Genomic DNA, 16,049 nt, shown 5'->3' with positions numbered 1-16,049 from the left:
TATTAGATAAACACTAAGGAAATCTGAGTAAAGTACGGACTTTAGTCAGTGATAATGTATCAACATTGGTTCTGTCTTAGTCATCTAGTACTGCCATAACAGAAATACTACAAGTGGATGGCTTTAACAAAGAGAAATTTATTCTCTCACAGTCTAGTAGGTCATAAGTCCACACTCAGGGTGCCGGCTCCAGGGGAAAGCTTTCTCTCTCTGTCAGCTCTGGAGGAAGGTCCTTGTCTTCAATCTTCCCCTGGTCAAGTTGCTTCTCAGGCACAGGGACTCCACGTTCAAAGGACATGCTCTGCTCCTGGCGCTGTTTTCTTGGTGGTATGAGGTCCCCAACTCTCTGCTTGCTTCCCTTTCCTTTTATCTTTTGATAGATAAAAGGTGGTATAGGCCAGACCCCAGGGAAACTCTCTTTACCTTGGATCGGGGAGGTGATCTGAGTAAGGGTGGTGTTACAATCCCACCCTAATCCTCTCAACATAAAATTATAATCACAAAATGGAGGACAACCACACAATACTGGGAACCATGGCCTAACCAAGTTGATACACACATTTTCAGAGGGACATAATTCAAGCCATGACAGGTTCATTAATTCCAACAAATGTACTGCACTAATAGGGTGTTAATAATAGGGGAAACTGTGTGCCAGGATATACAGGAACTCTGTACTATCTGCTCAGTTTTTCTAAAATCTAAAACTGCTCTAAAAAGAAAGTCTAGTAAAAAAAAAAATTCTCTTTTCCAAAGCGAAAGTAACTTTGTTTTTTCTGATCATTTATAAAACAAATATGAAAGTTAAAAGGGACGTTTTGAAAATTATAAATACCCTGTAATCCTTACCACACTGAGATAACTCAATCCCAAACATATTGTATGTATGTTTGTCTTTGTGCAGGCTTCATGCACATGCACACACGTACATATACACACACGTGTACTGCTCCACCATGCACGCTATTTGGTAGCTGTGGTGGGTTTCCTAACTTTGGACACATCATCAGGAAAAACCAATCCCTAGAAAAGGGGCATCATGCTTGGTAGAGGGTCAGTGAAAACAAGGGAAACCCTCAATGAGATGGACTAACATGATTGCCCTAATAAATGGACTCAAACATATCAAAGATCACGGAGATGGCACATTGTTTCATTCTGTTTTACACAAGGCCATCATGATTCGATGCCAACTCCATGGCAACTTAGTAACAGGTTGAAAATGGCCCCCAAAAATAGACAAAAATGGCCCCCTAATCCCTGAAACTTGAGAATGTTACTTTACAAAACAAACGAGATTTTGCAGATGTGAATAAATTAAAGGTTTTGAGATGAGAAGATTATTCTGGATTGTCTGGGTGGACCCAAAATGCAATCACAAGCGTCCTCCTAAGAGAAAGGCAGAGGGAGATTAGACACAGAAGGCAGAAGTGATGTGACTACGGAAGCAGAAAGAGATTTGATGATGCTATGTTTGAAGAGGCAGGAAGGGGACATGAGTCAAGGAATCTAGCTCTAGAGGCTGGAGAAAGGCAAGGAAATGGATTCACCCCGAGAGCTGCCAAAGGGAACATGGCCCTGGCAACACTTTGCTTTGGGCCCAGTGAGGCCCATTTCAGAGTTTTGACCCCAGAACTGTCAAAGAATAATTCTGTGTTATTTTAAGCCACAAAATTTGTGGTAATTTGTCACAGCAGCCATAGGAAGCTAATACAGCAGCCTTACTGACCTATATGTCTTCTTCTCTGTTGTTGCACAAATCCCTTTGCCAACTTTTCTACCAAAGGGTTCTTCTCTTTCTTTGTTTTGGTGTTAACCCTCCTTCATATATGCTCAGTTTTTTTCCCCAGTTAATCTTCTTTTAATTGGGCTTTTAAGGGCTATGTCATCATGGTTAAAACTATCACTCTTTTTCCTGTTGGTGTCATACTTAAAACACATTTTCCTACCCAAAGAATATAAAACGATCTTGCCTTAATTTGATTTGAATATTTAAACAATAAAATCTCCCATTTTTTATGGTCAGGAACGATGCAAAGCCACACAACTCCATACTCTTGAGCCCCTGGCCCAGATGTCAACACAGAGACTCAGCTAGAGAACGAGCGGTTGAGGAGGGAGACTGACGACCTTCTGGAGACTCCCAACAACACGCCCATTGGCAAGCCCGCCTCCCAAACTAGCTCAACGCCTGGTGTAGGGAACGTGCTCAACAAATTTTTTTTAAACTTGCAGTGTCTATAAATTCATAAAACTGCCATTAAAAAAGAAACAAAGAACCATGCCAAGCAGGCACGCTCACCTTATCCCTGGTCTAACAGGATGGGCCTCAGAAATGGGGAAACGGTCAGGGATAATGGATACTCTTATTTCTTACCTGTCAGATTTAACAAAATATCCTCTTTTTTATTCTTTTTAAACAGTGTTTTTATATCTTGAGCTGAGAAAATAGCTATATCAAAATTTCTTGCATCATGGGAAGGATAACTGTTTTACAAAAACAGCAATTCTCTCCAATATGACATTATACGTAACTGGCATATATATTACCTTAAATTTGCTTTACATTTTGCAGTTTCATAAAATGCTTTCACATAAATTATTTCATAGGTTAAAGACATATAATACAAAATAATTTTTTTACTCATGCTGAATTGTCCAAAAAGGCATCCTTATACTACACTATTTTAGTGACTAAGTTCTACTGAAAACATGGAATCCACCTACGTATCTAAATCAACTGCTACTGAGACAAAGAGAATCCTCTTGCAAAATACATACGCTTTAATTAGCCAGCCATGGAATTAATTTTCTTGTAGTGACTGCACACAATTATTTTAACCACAGAAATTATACATTTGAAATTGGGACCAAAGTTTTAAACGGTAAAGAATTCAGGTGACTGGGAGACTTGACCCACAGCCGTTGATATTTTTTTTTTTTAACTACATACACTGAAGTCAAGTTACCCTTGCAGAAAACTTTCTTAAGCACCAAAATAAATAGAGAGTACAGGTTTATAATGGTATTGCCTACAAAAAAAAAAAAACCCACTACCATCGAGTTATTTCCAACTCAAAGTGACCCTATAGGACAGAGCAGAACTGCCCCATAGGGCTTCCAAGGCTGTAATCTCTACGGAAGCAGACTGCCACATCTTTCTCCCACAGAGTGGCTAGTATGTTCAAACCACCAACCTTTTGGTTAGCAGCTGAGCGCTTAACCACTGTACCCCCAAGGCTCCTAAAAGGGAAACTAAACTCTGCCTATACCTCTAAAACGGCTAATTCTTCAGAGATAGGTGGAGTTTTCAAGTTTTAGTTATAACACTCTGCCCGTAAGTAATTAAAAAAATAGAGCCTTTGCTGGCTTCAATACTTTCATTCTGGATGATAAAAATAAAACAGAAATAACACAATAATAAAAGTCATACATAAATCCCCAAATACCTCTTCAATTTTAAGAAATTTCAGAGTCCTCTGAATTTGCTAATGGTTATTTGTTGTTGTGAGGTGCCACTGAGTGGGTTCTGACTCATAGCAACCCTATAGGACAGAGTAGAACTGCCCCATTGGGTTTCCAAGGAGCGGCTGGTGGATTCGAACTGCCGACCTTTTGGTTAGCAGCAGAGCTCTTAACCATTACACCACCAGGGCTCCAATGGCTAGTAAGTCTTCAAAATATTTATTGAATGTATATGATGTATGATTCTGAGTTATACATTATATTCATAAATGTATCTAAACAAATACCAGCTTGCCTTTGAGTTCTATCCATGATGTTCTGGAGACATGATGAGAAGACAAAGGGGAGAGAGGGAAGAGAGAACCAGAGAGACGGATTTTTAAAGCATAAGCAATGGGAGAAGTTTGGCACATTTTAAAAGACAAAGCTCCCAAGTATCTGCTTTTTGGTTGTTTTACTAGTTTTTTAGGTTATGTTTATCAGGATGTAAATGAAAGGGGAATCAACGGTGGTATCAGAAACAAGGCAGAAAAAAGTCAGTAAGACAAGTTAACCAAAGGGAGTGAAACACACTGTATCCTAATAGTCTGACAGCTCATTTACATAACTCCAGATGAAAAGTGGGTCAGCCCATATTGGGAAATGGCAAAGGAGATGCCAGGAACCTTGGATAGTGTTTACTATCCCCAAACAACAGGATGTTACCTAAGTAATTATGCATGAATTTAGTTGATGAACAGCTGTGAATACCATTTAGAAAAACAAATACACATTCCAAAAACTGTCTTAACTCACTCACCTTTCAAACAATCACAGCAATTCCCAGTGTGCCACAGGCTTGGTAAGTGCTCATAAATGATGGTTGGATTTTTTTTTTTTTAATGCACTGCTATAGACTTGCAGTCCACTTGAGTACCCATCCATATTTTCTGATTAGTATATTAATTCAGCAAATTCATTAATTTAACAAATACTCACTGAGCATCTACTATGTGCCTGATATTTATGCACAGAATACACCATGACAAGCAAAAATAGACCAGTTCCATCTTTACAGAACTTAGGGCCCAAGGGAGCAGATGGACAAAAAGTAAGTACCAATTACAAAAGAAAAACAAAGAACAGGCTTACTGGTCTGACAAGAGGCTGGAGAAACCCCTAGAGTATGGCCCCTCAGTAATGCAGTCATTCCTAAGGTTCACACTTCAGCCAAAGATTACACAGGCCCATAAAACAAAATGAGACTAAATGAGCACACCAGCCCAGGGGCAAGGACGAGAAGGGAGGAAGGGACAGGAAAGCTGGTAATGGGAAACCCAAGGTCGAGAAGCGGAGAGTATTGACATGTCATGGGGTTGGCAACCAATGTCACAAAACAATATGTGTATTGTTTAATGAGAAGCTAGTTTGCTCTGAAAACCTTCACCTAAAATAAAATTTAAAAAATATATTTTATGAAATCTGAAAAGAATAAAAAGCTACCAATTAGCTACAGATTGAGAAAATGGAAAGAAACAAACAGGATGCTGAGGCAGAGAAACGAGAGAGGCATAACCTACTTAGGTGGAGTCATTAGAAAAGTGGGAGGCAAGGCCAGTAGGAGACATTTAAGCTGAGAGATGGGCAGGAAGAAGTCATGGGAGGAGCAGAACAGAGCACAAAGCACTTGCACAAAGCACAAAGCAGCGGGGAGCTGTCAAAAGCTGGAAAAAGGTTTGTGGCTGAGGTGCAATGAACAAGGATGAGGGCTGCCCTAGAAGAGGCCTGATCATGTCAAGCCTTGTGGACTAAGGTAGATCGGGGTCTTCACCCTTGTTGTTTGCTGTTTGGGGCTGTCCAGTCAGTTCTGACTCACAATGACCCTTCTTGTAACAGAACAAAATGTTGTCCCGTCCTGTGCCATCCTCACAACTGTTGCTATGTTTGAGCCCATTGTTGCAGCCACTGTCACTCCATCTCTTTGAGGGTCTTCCTATTTTTCGCTGACCCTCTACTTTACCGAGCATGATGTCCTTCTCCAGGGATAGGTCCTTCCCTGAAAACATGCCCAAAGTAAGCAAGATGAAATCTCGCCATTCTCGCAACTAAGGAACATTCTGGCTGTACTTGCTCCCAAGACAGATTATAATAATATCTGATAATCCATGGTATATTCAATATTCTCCTCCAATATCATAATTCTTCATCCTTAGAGACATACAAACTCATGGACAGACCTTAAGCAAGGGAGTGACATTATACAATTTAATTTCTGAAAGAATCACTCTGTCCTGATTGAAAAAAAACATGCTGTTAAAAAATAAATTATGAGACAACTGGGGAAATTTGGACACTGCCAGGATATTTAATGAATACTGTTCATTTTTAGGAGTCCTGGTGGCACAGTGGTTAAGCATTTGACTGCTAACAAAAAGGTTGGCAGTTCAAATCCAACACCCGCTCGGTGGGACCCCTATGGTGCAGTTCTACTCTCTCCTGTAGGGTCACTATGCGTCAGAATCCACTCAACAGCAACAGTTTTATGGGTTAATTTTTTTTTAGGTATGGTAAAGATCTTGTGATGTTTTTAAAAAGAAACCTTATCTTTTATATTTACATAGAAAAATACAGATAAAATGATGTTATATAAGGCATATAAACCCAAAACCAAACCCACTGCCGTCGAGTCGATTCCGACTCATAGCAACCCTATAGGACAGAGTAGAACTGCCCCATAGAGTTTCCAAGGAGCGCCCGGCGGATGCAAACTGCCAACCCTTTGGTTAGCAGCTGTAGCACTTAACCACTACACCACCAGGGTTTCCATAAGGCATATAGATTAGATTAATAACTCCTCTGTTGCTGTTGTTGTTAGGTGCCATGGAGTCAGTTCTGACTCACAGCAACCCTATTACAACAGAATTAAACACTGTCCCATCCTGCTCTATCCTCACAATCATTGTTATGTTTGAGCTCATTGCTGCAGCCACTGTGTGAATCCATCTTGTTGAGGGTCTTCTTCTTTTTCTGATGACCCTCTATCAAGCATGATGTCCTTCCCTAGGAACTGGTCCGTCCCAAAAACATGACCGAAGTATGTGAGACAAAATCTCACCATCCTTGCTTCCAAGGAGCACTCTGGCTGTACTTCTTCTAAGACAGACTTGTTTATTCTTCTGGCAGTCCATGGTGTATTCAATATTCTTCACCAACACCATAATTGAAAGGTTTCAATTCTTCTTCAGTATTCCTTATTGTCTTAGTCATCTAGCATTGCTAAAATAGAAATACCACAAGTGGATGGCTTAACAACTATAAATTTATTCTTTCACACTCCTATAGGTTACAAGTCCAAATTCAGGGTATCAGCTCAAGGCAAAGGCTTTCTCTCTTTGTCGGCTCTGGAAAAAGGTCCTTGTCCTCAGTCTTCCCCTTGTCAAAGAGCGTCTCGGGCGCAGGGACACTGGGTCCAAAGGATGCGTTCTGCTCCCGGCACTGCTTTCATGGTGGTATGAGGTCCCCAACTCTCTGCTTGCTTCCCTTTCATCTCTTGAGAGATAAAAGGTGGTGCAGGCCCCACCCTAGGGAAACTCCCTTTACACTGGATCAGGGAGGTGACCTGAGTAAGGGTGGTGTTACAGTCCCACCCTAATCCTCTTTACATAAAATTACAATCACAGAATGGAGGGCAACCACACAATACTGGGAATCATGGCCTAACCAAGTTGATACACACATTTTTGGGGGGACATAATTCAATCTATGACACTTATTCATAGCCCTGTATTAATGTTAATTACATGAGCTTGGACCTGAACTTTAGTTAGATAAAAGAACATCTTTGTTTTCAGGAAGTACATACTGAAATATTTAGAGGGAAAAATAAATTCTATCTGGGATTTAAATCCAAACAATCTAGGGGTGGATTATAGATGAAATAAGGTTGGCCTTAAATGGACAGGAGTCCCCAAGTAGTACAGAGCTAACGCACTCAGCTGCTAAATGAAAGGTTAGAAGTTTGAGTCCAGCAAGAGGCACTTCAAAAGAAAGGCCGACATTTGAGATTGAATAATAATTACATAAGAGTCCAGTTTAATATCCTTTCTACTTTTTGCATATATTTGAAATTTTTCATATTAAGATTCTATAAAAATAAGATAACTTTGGCTGCTGTGTGGAGAACGAGTGGGGTACATCTGGGTAGGTGGAGGGAAGGAGACCAAAGGAAGCAAGAAAGCTCATCAGCAGGCTCTTAAAGTTGTTCTCGTATGCCACTGAGTCGATTCCTACTCACTATAAGACACTATAAGACAGGGGACAACTGTCCCATTGGGTTTTCTAGACTATAATCTTTAGGGGCGCAGATCACCAGGTCCTTTTTTTCCCACTGAGCAGCTGGTAGATTCAAACCACCAACCTTTTGGTTAGCAACCAAGCATTTAATCATTGTGCCACGAGGGTTCTTTGTTCTTAAAGTAATCCAGAGAAGATCTGATAGTAACTTGAGCTAACAGACTGGAGAGAGAGGAAGCGAACAGATGGGAAATACATGTTGGAAGCGGAAACCCACAGACTTGGTAATACGGAAGTTAAAGGAAAGCCAAGGAATCAAGGATGTCTCCCAAGCATCTGGTTTAACCAAGTGCACGGATGACTGTTTTTGTTGTCAGATGCTATTGAATCGGTTCTGACTCACAGAGACCCTATGTACAACAGAATGAAACACTGCCCGCTCCTGCACCATTCTCGTGATCATTGCTATGCTCAAGCGCATTGTTGCAGCCATTGTGTCAGTCCATCTTGTTGAGGGTCTTCCTCTTTTTTGATGACCCTCTACTTTACCAAGCATGATGTCCTCCTTCAGGGACTGATCCCTTCTGACAACATGTCCAAAGTATGTGAGAGGAGGTCTCCCCATTCTTTACCAAGCATGATGTCCTCCTTCAGGGACTGATCCCTTCTGACAACATGTCCAAAGTATGTGAGACGAAGCCTCCCCATTCTTGTTTCTAAGGAGTGTTCTGGCTGTACTTCTTCCAAGACAGATTTGTTCATTCTTTTGGCACTCTACGATACACTCAAAATTCTTCAACAACACCATAATTCAAAGGCATCAATTCTTCTTCAGTCTTCCTTATTCACTGTCCAGCTTTCACACTCCTATGAGGCAACAGAAAACACTAAGGCATGGGTCGGGCGCACCTTAGTCTTTAAGGTGACAGCTTTGCTTTTCAACATTTTAAAAAGGTCTTTTGCAGCAGATTTGCCCAATGCAATTTGTCATTTCATTTCTTGACTGCTGCTTTCATGGGTGTTGATGGCGGATTCAAGTAAAATGAAATCCTTGACAACTTCAATCATTTCTCCGTTTGTCATGATGTTGCTTATTGGTCCAGTTGTGAGGAATTTTGTTTTATGTTGAGGTATAATCCATACTGAAGGCTGTGGTCTTTGATTTTCATCAGTAAAAAACAGTAAATGCTTCAAAGTCCTCTTCACTTTCAGCAAGCAAGGTTGTGCCATTTGCATAACGCAGGTTGTTAATGAGTCTTCCTCCAATCCTGATGTCCATTCTTCTTCATAGAGTCCAGCTTCTCCGATTATTTGCTCAGCATATGAACTGAGTAAGTATGGTGAAAGAATACAACCCTGATGCACACCTTTTCTGACTTTAAACCATGCAGTATCCCCTTGTTCTGTCTGAACCACTGCCTCGTGATCTATGTACAAGTTGCTCACGAGCACAATTCAGTGTTCTGTAATTCCCATTCTTCACAATGTTATTCATAATTTGTTAAGGTCCACACTGCCAAACACCTTTGCATAGTCAATAAAACACAGGTAAACATCATATGCATGTGAACACTGGGCAATGAATAAGGAAGACTGAAGAATTGATGCCTTTTAATTGTAGTGTTTGTGAAGAATATTGAATATATCGTGGACTACCAAAAGAATAAATCTGCACTGAAGAAGTACAACCAGAATGCTCCTTGGGAGCAAGGATGGGGAGACTGTGTCTCACGTACTTTGGGCATGTTATCAGGAGGGACCAGTCCCTAGAGAAGGACATCATGCTTGGTAAAGTAGAGGGTCAGTGAAAAAGAGGAAGGTCCTCGAAAAGATGCATTGACACAGTGGCTGCAACAATGGGCTGAAGCATAGCAACAATAGTGAGGATAGCGCAGGACCGGACAGTGTTTCGTTCTGTTGTGTACAGGGTCACTATGAGTCAGAACTGACTCGACAGCACCTAACAACAATGACAACAACAAACATCTTTCTGGAGTTCTCTGCTTTCAGCCAGGGTCCATCTGACATCAGCAATGATATCCCTCATTCCACCTCCTTTTCTAAATCTGGCTTGAATTTCTGGCAGTTCCCTGTCGATGTACGGCTGCAACTGCTTTTGAACAATCACACGCAAGTAAAATTTTGTTGAAGATTTTGGGTGGGTAGTGGATGGAGACATTTTCAGAGGTGGAGAAGAGTAGGGGAGAAGCAGGTTTCAGATGAAGGAGGAAAGTGAGTACCAAGAGTTTACTGTGGTACACATAAATTAAGGTGTTTGTGAAACTTTCAAGTGGGTGACCTAATAAGCAATGATTGGGTTTATTTCCCATTATAACCATCAAAATATCCCAAGATACAGCAGCAGAGAGCACTCTTAGTGTCCATAAGGTTACTGCAGAGAGGGAAGGACCTCAACATGGGGAACAGAGCCCCTCTCGCTTTCAGACACAACTGCAGCATTGTTACCTGGTTTGAGAGAGGGCCAGAGGGCACCTTAGATCCAGTAAAATAAGTGTCAGCATGGCTACGAAAATCAGGTTAGGGTAAAAGAAATAAAAGCCCCTTTCTAGACCTGAGAAGCTCTGGTGGTACAGTGGTTAAGAGCTTGCCTGCTAACCAAAATGTCAGCAGTTCAAATCCACCAACACCCCCTTGGAAACCCTATGAGGCAGTTCTACTCTGTCCTATAGGGTAACTATAAGTTGGAATCAACTAGACAGGAATCGACTGGTCTACGTAGACAGCAATGGGTTTGGTTTTTGGTTTTCTAGAACAGAGCAACATTTGGATTACCTAGACGGGAGTTGGGGCCAGAAAAATGAAAATAAAATCAATTGTGCCTCTAATTACTATTTATAATTTAACCACTATTAAGAAACATACTAACCAGATATTTCCCAATAATCATTCACCCATTTTCACCCTTAACTTTAAAAACAGGCCAAACAATTATATCATCACGAATTGGTCAAACCTGATCAGGAAAAAATAGCCCTCCAAGCCTCATCCCATTCTAACCTACAATTTATGGTTCAAAAGAGAAGATGTGAGGAAGGAACAAGTCCATGAGAAATGACAGACTACAAAACAGTTTTATTTCCATTTTAAGCTTCTCCTCTCCTGGCTACAAACTGCCACCTACTTCAACGTGTAGAGGTAAGGACAAATTCATAGCAGTTCTGGTGCATAATAAACACATTTGTCGCCATGCATTTACACTGCCTCAGGACTCGATTAAACACAAACAATTTCCTAAGTAAGGATAAATTCAAAACTAATAAGATGCTGTGGAGTGTGGGAGATCACCGCTGAGAACATATTAAGCACGCATCTGTTCTAACAATCTTTGAACATAAATTTGATGTCTGTCTCTCACAACTTCTCTAAACTACTATAAAAAGAAAGTCTTGATTAACTAGGACCTGACCAGGTCCCCATTTAATTAGATTTTTGTCCCATTCCCCACTGTGGTTCCTAAGAAAATGAAGTAAATCAAAAACATCATCATGTGATAACAATTCCAAGTGACGAGACCTCTCTCCCCATTCGACCAAGGACTCTTACGTGACCACAGGGCCCGCCAGTCCCCACACCCACTACCTGCTGCTCTGGCCACACTGTCCCCAGTGCTGTTCATCAGCATATTCCTACCTCTGTGTCTCTACATCTGTTCCTCTCCTTCTGGAGTGCCAGGCCCCCACAGCTCCACTGACTGAAATCCCACCCGTCCCTCAAGATCCGAAGCAAATGCCAGTATCTCCTGTCTCCCAACGAAAAGGCAGCTATCTTTTGGAACTTCTCAAGCATTTTACTTATTAGTCCCTGGGTGATACAAACAGCTGCTAACCAGAAGGTTGGAATTTCAACTCCAACCAGAGTCTCCTCAGAAGAAAGGCCTGGTAATTTACTTCCAAAAAATCAGTCACTGAAAACCCTATGGAGCATAGTTCTACTCTGACACACACGGGGTTGCCGTGAGTCAAAGTCAACTTGATAGCAACTGGTAACTCATATCACACTTATTTATGAATCCCACCCCACCCCACTGCTATCGAGTCAACTCTGATGCATAGCAACCACACAGGACAGAGTAGAACTGCCCCACAGGGCTCCCAAGGAGCGTCTGGCGGATTCGAACTGCTGACCTTCTCATTAGCAGCCGCAGCACTTAACCACTACGCTACCAGGGTTTCCCATTTATAAATAGTCTTTATTTACACCTGTCACTATCTTGTCAGAGATGGTGGTACCATGCAAACACTGGAAAAAGTAATAGCCAGTCGTCAGAGCTCTACACCAAGCCCACGCCAGCCATGGAATGGTTAAATCAGGAAGCAGGAGACTACACTAGAGCTAATCTAGAACTGCATATTATTTATAGCAAATTGTTATGCATCATGGAATAGGTGTAATTTACAGTCCGTTCTTAAGAGGTTACCCCTTTATGTAGGTCATAAAGTTCATAAAATGCTTTATTTTTAAAAAGGACATGTTCAATGTGTCACTATTTAAATAAAGAGAGGGAGAGAGAGGGTAGACTAGGTAATCTGTCATTTTTCATCCAGTTCTAAATGGCTGAGATTTTTGTATGATCTACCAGTGTGCTGAAACTACCAACTTCCCAAAATAGTTACTCAATTACAATAACACAGTTGTTAACACAAAGATCCAGAATTAGGAAAATTGATGTCTCGGTGGCAAATCCATTAGGTCAAAAAAGAAAGTAGGAAAATAGTTTTCTTTTGTGGAAAAAATTTAAGGTCTTGCTCATCTGTTGCTGTTGCTAGGTCCTGTTGAGTCAGTTCCAATTCATAGCAACCCATGTACAACAAAACGAAACACTGCCCAGTCCTGCGCCATCCTCACAATTGTTGCTATGTTTGAGCCCACTGTTGCAGCCACTATGTCAATCCATCTTGTCGAGGATCTTCCTCTTTTTCAATGACCCTCTACTAAGCATAATGTCTTTCTCCAGGGACCGGTCTCTCCTGATAACATGTTCAAAGTACGTGAGACAAAGTCTCCCCATCCTTGCTTCTAAGGAGCATTCTGGTGTACTTCATCAAAGACAGACCTGTTCAGTCTCCTAGCAGTCCATGGTATATTCAATATTCTTCACCAACACCACAGTCCAAAGGTATCGATTCTTCTTCAGTCTTCCTTATTCACTGTCCAGCTTTTACATGCATATGAGGTGACTGAAAATGCCATGGCTTGGGCCAAGCATACCTTAGTCCTCAAAGGGACACCTTTGCTTTTGAACACTTTAAAGAAGTCTTTTGCAGCAGATTTGCCTAATGCAATGCATCATTTAATTTCTTGACAGCTGTTTCCATGAGTGTTTATTGTGGATCCAAGTAAAATAAAATCCTTGACAACTTCAGTCTTCTCTCCATTTGTCAGGATGTTGATTACTGGTCCAGTTGAGAGGATTTCTGTCTTTTTTATGTTGAGGCGTACTCCATACTGAAGGCTCTAGTCTGATCTTCATCAGTAAGTCCCTCAAGTCCTCTTCACTTTAAGCTTATCTGTTAGCTTGCATCTTTTCATTAGAAATTCAAGATCAAATATTAACAGAAAGAAACTAATCATCAGATCTACAAGAGGACCATATCTTGCTAAGACAGGGATATTGAAGCATTACTGGTATGAACACATAAAATCAAAACATATGATTTAGTAAGACTAAGGAAAAGAGCTCAACTGAGTTTAGCAGCTACTGAATCACAAAGGGAAGGTCAAAGCATCACAAATCTAAGAGGAAATGGGAGAAATATATTGGCAAACCATGGAATTAGGACAAACTAAAAGCTCACTAAAAAAAATAAAGAAAGAATTTTCTACAATTAACATGTCTTTATAAACATAAACAATTTTTTAGAAGAAAATTTTGAATAACAGATTACTTCCGTGATATTTTTAGTTTCAAAAAGGGTCAGTAATGCAAGAGACATAAGTACAGGAATACCACACATGATGTTGTGGAAATAAAGGGAACCATGGAACCATCCAACAGATCTTTCCCTGTGAATGAAGTATAGGCAACTGACTTTCATAAGGTTATTTCAAAACATTGTAAGTCATTTTGAAATTTTCCTAACACATGTGACACAAGTCTCTGCCTCCTTGAATGGAATGTACTTACCTTTTTCTAATGTTTCAGGAACAGCATCACCAACGTGACTCTCTCAGTACAGACTGACAGCAACTGGGCTAGGGGGCAATACTGATCGTTTATCACATTTAATTTTCCCAATAAATCTATGAGAAGATGAGAAATGCGAGGCTCAGAGAAACTGGTCCCAGGCCTCTCAGCCAGTAAAGGGTAGGTTGGGCCCAGTCTGCCTGCCAAGTCCACAGTCTGGTCTCTCCATTATAGCATGTGTTGTAGTGTGCACCTGAGCAAAGTGACACCACACTGCTATCCTCTGGAGTTCTAGGACTGAGTGAAATACTGTATTTCATCTTTTTTGATACTATTAGTAAGCTGACATCTAAGCCACCCCCTCACAATACCTTCCAGAGCCTTCCTATGACAAAATTATACAAGAGAAAAAGAAGCAAAGTTCATCAGAGTCTCGCCAAAATTCACTGCATTACACCCACTATGACGGCTATTATCAAAAAACCAAAAAATACAGGTTGGCAAGGATGTGGAGAAATTGGAACCCTTGTGCACTGATGATGGGAATGCAAAATGGTACAGCCACTGTAGAAAAGAGTTTGGTGGTTTCTCAAAAAATTAAACACAGAACTACCATAAAACCCAGCAATTCCACTCCTAGATATATAACCAAAGGAAGTGAAAGGATTCAAACACATATTGTACACCAGTGTTCACTGCAGCATTATTCACAATAGCCAAAAGGTGGTAACAATCCGTGTCCATCAAGGACAAACAAAATGTAGTATACACATATGATGGAATATTAGTCAACCACAAAATGGAATGAAATTCTAATACACTTTACGGCACAGATGAACCTTGAAAACATTACACTAAGTAAAATAAACCACACACAAAGGGACAAATACTGTATGATTCTGTCTATATGAAATATCTAGAATGGGTAAATGCGTAAAGACAGAAAGCAGATTGGGGAAAGGAAGAAGGAGGAGTTATTGTTTAAAGGGTACTAAGTTTCAATTTGAGGTAATGAAAAACTTTTGGAAACAGATGGTGGGAATGGTTGCACATTCTAAATGCAATAAATGCCACTGAATTGTACACTTAGAAAAGATTAAAATGGAAAATTTTGTTACACAAATTTTACCACAATAAAATTTTTTTTTAATTCATTTAAATAGATGCTGAATGAAGGCCTCTACTTCAAATAAAGTGTAAGCTTTTTAGAGCACAGACTTTAGTTAACCTTTCTGACTTCTGGTTCTATTCCAAATAGGCATGGTTCTCTATTAGGTGAAGCATTATTATAATGTGCTGTCACAACCAAGATGAGAAGAGTGTGCACCTGGGAAATGTTGGCTACAATGAAGAGAGACCTTCTCAAGGAACACAGGAAATAATACACAACAGAAACCCAAAAAAGAAGATAAATTCTAGAACGAGTAAATTTTTGGATTTGCTAAACTGAGCACAAGAGGGAAGTTAAATTTAGAAGAAGAAAATGGTGACAACAGTAAATAATAAAGCCAAGAAAAAAAAAAAAAACCACTGGAAAGATAATGAAGGGAAAAGAAAATGTCAGATAATTAGAAAGCGAGGAATAGTTAAAGGACTAGAGTTTTCAGCATGAAAAAACTGTAACATGGTTGAGAGTAGAATAAAAGAAGCCAAGACATACAAGGTCTCTGAGGTCCACATTTTAAAAGGGCATGAAAGGTTTCTGAAAGTCACAAATTAAAAATACCTCCATCCCAGGGGTCCTTTTTGGATGCTGTTCTTCTGAAAACCAGTTATGCAAACATTAAAACATCATCTAAAAGGGCTGAAGAGTAGTTTTTGTACAAATACAGACATATAGACCAAAGGAACAGAGTAGAAAGCCCAGAAACAGAATGTATTTATTTTAATAAATTTGTTATGTGATAAAGGAGGTATCATACACAAATTTTCTTGCCTTCATGGACTCAGGAAATGGTGTTGGAATACTAGGCTGGCAATACTAGGGCTGGTGTGAGATAGGGATCTAAATTAACTTCAGCTGGGGTAAGTTCAGGGTTTTTTTTTTTTGTTGTTGTTGTTGTTGTTGTTGTTTTTTTTTTTTTGTCTTCCTTTTTCCAATAATTTGATTTTTAAAAACCTAACAGATGTTACAATTATTCAGTGCCTTTAAGACTTCCCAAAGGCA

The 16,049-nt window shown here is 40.1% G+C and overlaps 1 protein-coding gene across 11 annotated transcripts in view; it reads right to left on the bottom strand.

Moving 5' to 3' along the window:
• The window catches only part of TTC39B (tetratricopeptide repeat domain 39B), a 140,174-nt gene that overhangs the window by 76,224 nt on the left and 47,901 nt on the right, over positions 1-16,049 (bottom strand). The window lies entirely within an intron of this gene.

Source organism: Loxodonta africana, chromosome 9 (genome assembly GCF_030014295.1).
Source record: "Loxodonta africana isolate mLoxAfr1 chromosome 9, mLoxAfr1.hap2, whole genome shotgun sequence".
NCBI classification, from domain to species: domain Eukaryota; kingdom Metazoa; phylum Chordata; class Mammalia; order Proboscidea; family Elephantidae; genus Loxodonta; species Loxodonta africana.
The sequence above is the reverse complement of the archived record's forward strand: the minus strand, read 5'-3'. Positions and strand labels throughout refer to the sequence as shown.